This window comes from Octodon degus, unplaced genomic scaffold (assembly GCF_000260255.1).
Source record: "Octodon degus isolate 3935 unplaced genomic scaffold, OctDeg1.0 scaffold00016, whole genome shotgun sequence".
NCBI classification, from domain to species: domain Eukaryota; kingdom Metazoa; phylum Chordata; class Mammalia; order Rodentia; family Octodontidae; genus Octodon; species Octodon degus.
Genome location: NW_004524592.1, coordinates 8193709 through 8200232, shown reverse-complemented (window position 1 = coordinate 8200232; position 6524 = coordinate 8193709).

Here is a 6524-nt window from a genome sequence, read left to right as displayed (position 1 = left end):
GTACTTAACTGAAAAAATTTCAAAGTCTTCACTTTAAAATGAGGAACAAGACAAGGATGCTCACTGTCACCACTCCTGTTTCGTATAGTTCTGGAAACATTAGGCAGAGCAATTAGGTGAGAGAAAGAAATAAAAGGAATAATGATTGGAAAGTAAGAAGTGAAGTTATCACTATTTGCAGATGACATGATGCTGTACATAGATGACCCCAAAAACCTCACTAAGAGACTTGTAGATTTAATAGCCAAATTCAGTAACAAAATCAATAGTCAAAAATCAAGAGTGTTTCTATACACAAATGAAGGTACTGAGACACAAGTTATGGTAACCATGCCTTTCTCAATAACACCCCAAAGCATGAAATACTTAGGTATCAATCTCACAAAGGAAGTAAAAGATTTAGACAGTGAAATTTATACTATTCTAAAAAAAGAGATTTTTAGAAAATGGAAAGATATTACTTGCTCTTGGATAGGAAGAACCAACATTGTGAAAATGGCCATACTTCCAAAATTGTTATACAGATTCAACCTAATTGCAATTAAAATACCAATTGTATACCTCACAGATCTAGAAAAATCATTCTTAAAACTCATCTGGAACCAGAAGAGACCTAGAATAGCAAAATCAATGGAAAGGCACAAGTCAGCACAATCCCTGACTTGAAATTATACTACAAATCTATGATAAAATCACAATGATACTGTCAAAACAAAACAAAGCAAAACAAAACAAAACAAAACAAAACAAAACAAAATGACCTGAAGATCAAAGGCACAGATTGGAGGATGTAAGTACATCTAGAACCAGAAGCACACTCAACCATCTTATCTTTGACAAAGGGGCCAAACTGGTTCATAGGAAGAAAAATAACCTCTTTAATAAGTGGTGATGGAAAATTGCATTTCCATATTCCTAAGGCTTAAAATAGACCCATGCCTATCACCATGCACAAAACTACAGTCACAATTAAAGATTAAGTATTAAAATGGAAACATTAAATATTCTGGAAGAGAAAGTAGGTAGAAATCTTAAAGACAGACATAGGGGAGGGTAAAGAGTCCATGAAAACAAATCAAACTGCCTGGGAAATAATTCAAAGGATCAACAATTGGGATCTATCTTTTTGAAAAGCTTCTGCTTGTCAAAAGAAATCACCAACAGAGTAAAAAGAAATCCCACAAAATGGGAAACAATTATAGCAGACTCTTCATTAGACAAAGAATTCCTATCTAGAACATATAAAGAATTAAAAAAATCTTTTTAAAAAGGCTGCCAAAATTGAAAGACCCAGTCCAAAAATGGGCATCTCAGATAAATATACAATTTACAAATCAAGAGATACAAATGGCAAATAAATACATAAAAATGTTCAACATCATTGATCATTAAAGAGATGCAAATTAAAATGATACTGGGCTACCATATTATGCCAGAAAAAAATTGCTATCATCAAGAAGTCAACCAATAAGAAATACTGGAGAGACTGAGGAAAAAGCAACTCTTGTCCACTGTTGGTGGGAGTGCAGGCTGGTATAACCATTATGGAAATCAGTATGGAGACTCATCAAAAAGGTAGGAATGGTGGTCCCATGAAGCCAGCTATTCCCCTCTTAGGTATTTTTCCAAAGAATTGAAATAGTCATATCAAAGTGATATATGTGCACCCATGTTTATAGCAGCACAATTTTTCATAGATAAATCTTGGAAACAACTCAAATGCTCATCAACTAGGAATGGATAAAAAATATGGTATTTTTACACAAGGGAGTATTATTCAGCTATTAAAAAAGATAACTTTGAGGCTTTTGTAGATAAATGGATTCAGCTAGAGGCTATATTGATGTGAAGTAAATCAGATCCACATGTACAAACATTGTATTATGTCGCTAGTGTGAAAACTTGAAAGAGTAATGAATATCTAAAAAGTGCAACAGATACTGTCAAAGAGAAAGTAATTTTTCATGGGATGGAAAACCCAAGATGAGGAAAAGGACAAATATAAGAAAGGAAAAAGTTTTATTAGCATATATATGCAGAATAGTTTGGATAATTGTATTGTTGATTTCTGCTGGTCCTTTGAAAGAAATAGTTAATGCTTAATTTTTTTTTAGTTTGATTTTTTCGTTTCTTGAATTTCTTATAACTTCATTGTTAGTTTTTTAAACAAATATTACACTTTTATATCTAAAAATGTGAACAACTAATTTGAAGATAGCATCATGTAATACAGCAATCATTGTTGAATTCCTATTACTTTCTTTAGTAAAATGTTGTATCATTTCTTCACTTATTCATTTATTTTTGTTATTTTTAGTACAGGGTCTACTGGTCTCATTACACAGATTGGACTCGTAGTGATCCTCCTCTTTTCAGTCTCTCAAGTGCTGGGATTACAGGCATGCGCCATCATGCTCAGTCTCAATCGCCGTCTCAGCACGCCCCAGGGACCACGCTAATGCACACATCGGGTATTGAACCCCTGTCCCTGCATCTGCCTAAGCAGGGGCTTTAATTCGCCGAGCTCTCTGGCTGGTCCAAATGTTGTACCATTTCTAACACTTTTTTTATTTATACCTGTATTTTATTTTTATTTTAAAAATAAAAAACAAATGAACAAATGAGTTCTGCCATTAATTAATTTTCCACTTGCAAGCCAGCCAAATAGCCAGCGAATTAAAGTGCCTGCTAGCAGGCTCAGGGCCTAGGGTTTCAATCCCCTGGCCTGCCTTGCCGGCCCCGCCCCCAGGGCACGCTGAGATAACAATTGAGACTGGGCATGGTGGTGGTGTAGGCCTGTAATTCAGCTCTTGGGAGGCTGTAAATAGGCAAATCACAATGAGACCGATCTAGTACTGAGACCCTGAACATCCTGTAGACGCTTCCTAAAAAAAAAAAGAAAGAAAATTTCCACTTGCAAGTTTTTTTTTAGAGGAAATGAATTAAATTATTTCAGATTTAATATGCATGAGATTTGTTTCCTATAAATAAGAGTTAAATGGGTCTTTATGCGGTCACCCTCTGGCACCAGCCAGATAGCTCAGGGTATTAAATTGCCTGCTTAGGCAGATGCAGGGGCCTTGGTTGATCCCCAGACTGCCATGCTGGCCTTGCCCCTGGCATGCTTAGATGGTGATTGAGACTGGGCATGGTGGTGTGTGTCTGTAATCACAGTGCTTGGGAGCCTGAAAACAGGAGGATCACTACAAGTCTGATCTCTATACTTAATACATTAAATAAATAAATACATATCTACTTCTGGAAATAAGTGAACCTATCTTCTGTAATAATCAAAATTCTTTGGTAGGACAAAAATGTTTACCTACTAAGAGGATGGAGGTGGGGGTGATTTCAATATAAGTTATTCTTTCAGATTAAACTATATCTATGTGACATCCTCTGAGACAGTTGCATATTATCAACATTCATTAACATCTGATCTGTTCCTAGATATAGTTATTCTGAGAGAGAAAATCTGGCTAGTGCAGTATTCTAGCTGGGCAGGGTAGGACCCAGCAAAAAAGGATAGCAATAGATCAAGCGGAGGGGCCTCCTTCCTTCTTCCATTGCTACAACATCCACAAAGGAGTCTTTTCTCAACCATCTTTCAGGTGAATTCTATTAATATATTCTCCCTGTAGTCAAAATAGGCTGAAGCAAAGAAAGACTTGTGAGTAGGTAGCCAGCAATATTTCTGGGTGTAACATTCATCCACTTTCTTAGTTACAACCAACATATCATAACCAGGAAGTTTGTCTTTGAATTTCAGTCTCATACCATTATAATGATTGTCCTGTTAAGAGTTGTGAATGTTGCATACCTCAAGGAAGCTATCATATTGTTTTCACTCCTGCACTGTTTTCTTCAAAGAAGAATCAAAATATAAATTCTAAATATAGAGTAGAAATTTAGTGATTGTTTATCTACTGTGAAGAAAAGCTATCTCTAAAAATGTGTTTATATCTCTTATGGACATGTAAATTATTAAAAATAATTTGATAAGTTGGAGTGATTTGATTCAAATCAAATTACTTCTCTAAGTATTAAATGAAAGATAAAATGAATACAAAAATGTTTTTCAAATCCAGATGTCCTTAAAACACAGTTTGAAAGTTATTTCACAGCACAAAGAAATTTTCAGTTACTCCAACTGAAAATCTTCAGCACTATCATCAGCAATATAGATGTATTGGGGAAGATTGCATACCAGGCTAAATTCTACAATTCATTGTATTGAAGAATCAAAGTTTTTGTACACTGGCGGCTAACATAGAAGTGACATTGGTAAAGAAAAATAAAATTTCTTTCAAGGGTGTATTTCTTTATTCTACTTTCCAATTTGATTATATTATTATGAACTTCAAGTCTGCTTTTTGGTGTTTTTGCTTTTATTTTCCTCCTAGATGATATGTATTTAGGATTCTGAATCAGTGGTTTTCAAACTTAGCTATGGAACCAGCTGGGATCAGCATTAACTGGGAACTTGTAGAAATGAAATTTCAGTGTTCAATGCAGTACCTGAATCAGAAACTCTGGGTGTGAGGCTCTGGGTTGTACATTCTGTCATGATCTCAAAGGAGTTGGGATTCATCCTGAAGGGTGAAAACGCAGTGCTGCCCATGATCACAAGAGTTGTGGAGAGATGCAGAAGCAAAGTCTTCTAGGCTGTCCACAGAGGGATATCCGTACATATTTTGTATTTCTCAGCAGAAGTTCTCTTTTAATACTTCTTAATTGATTTTGAAAGATTATTTTTAAATTTCTTACATTTTTTCTTGGTCAATTTTGTTAATTTCCCAATTACTGAAAGATCTGTGGTATATCAATTCATTAAGAATCTATTAGCTCATCTATAGTTAATCTATTTAACTCTTATAAGTGTGTCTATTTTCTCCACTCTGTAAAAATATCTTAATATTTTTTTTATCTGTCTGGATTTGGTAATAGCTTTTCTGTTTGTTTGCTTTATTTATTAGCTAATAATCCTGCATTAGTCACCTTTCCTGTTGCTGGGACAAATCGTTGAATGCCTACAATTTAACTGACAGGATTATTTCAGCCGTGATCAGCCAGCTCTAAGGCTGGACTCCCATGGGAGTACTTTACACAATTAATTTTAAACATTGAAGATGCCTAATTTCTATTTCAAATATAAACTGGCTATTGTCAGAACTAAGACATTGTTTTAGGTGTACTGATTGTTTTAGGCTTCTATGTGACTATTTCCATTCTCTGTACTGTAATTTTTGCCTTTAATTATAATCTGAAATTTTCATTTGTTTTTCATTTTTATTATTCATAGCTAATAAGCACCATCTATTTTATAGCTGTATTTATGCTTTATGTTAAAATTAATCAATGTTGCACCACCAATTCATTAGCAGAAAATATAACATACATAACTTGACAGCTGCAAAGTAATTGATTCATTATAATTATAATTAATGTCAATCATTAGCGTATATTGGATGTTTCTTTTCTTCTTAGTATTTTGGTATGCTGTTAAGCACATTACATGGAAGATCACCTTTAATGTTATAATATTTTATTACTTATGATAAAACATTTGTATGTGCTGTTGACATATATGGACTAGATGCTAGATTGAGCTATGTTTTAATGCTTTCCCCAAAATAAATGCTAAATTACAGTACTCACTGACTCACTTTTGATGTAGTATTAGAAGCATTTTTTGAAGAATTTTAAAAATTACTTTATATTTATTAAATCATTTATTAGTTTAGGGAAGGGTCTACAGGGCGTTCAGGGTCTCACTATTAGATCAGACTTGTAGTGATCTGCCTGTTTACAGCCTCCCAAGAGCTGGGATTACAGGTGTGTGCCACCACACCCAGTCTATAATGGAACCATTTTTTAACTACATTGAAATTTTACCTCATTGTTGTGAATTCATACTTTCCTTCCTCCCCTAAATCATTTTACTCAGTGTGATGACTAATTTCTAAGGTTTAATTCTTTTCAAGAATAAGTTCAATCTTTAAAAATATTGGCTTTGCCTCTGTTATCTGATAGGTGGATTGTATTACTTTCCCATTACTGGGAGAATTATCTCATACCTGCCACTTAAAAAATAGAGTGAGGACCTCATCTCAAATGGTCCCATAGGGAACAAGGATGGTTAGTTTTGACTGCATTTGTGCCATAAAAATTCAACAATAATTTTTAAAAATAATTTTATTGAGAAACAAATAGCAATGAGACAGTATCAAAACTAATAACTAGCACACTTTCACTAATTAATACATTGCATGAGACCCAGAGCACAGGCCCAGCGAGTGAGTGAGATGACCTGGGGCCCTCTGGATCCTGAATAGACCCAGGAGAGCAGGCCCAGTGAGTGAGTGAGATGACCCGGGGTCCGCTGGATCCTGAATAGACCCAGAACCCACGCCCGGCATGTGAGTGAGACCACACAGGGCCTGTGGATCTTCATTCGACCCAGAGTGCAGGGCCAGCGAGGAACCCTTCAGCAGAACTCCCTGCAAAGAGGCTAGAGGCAAGAC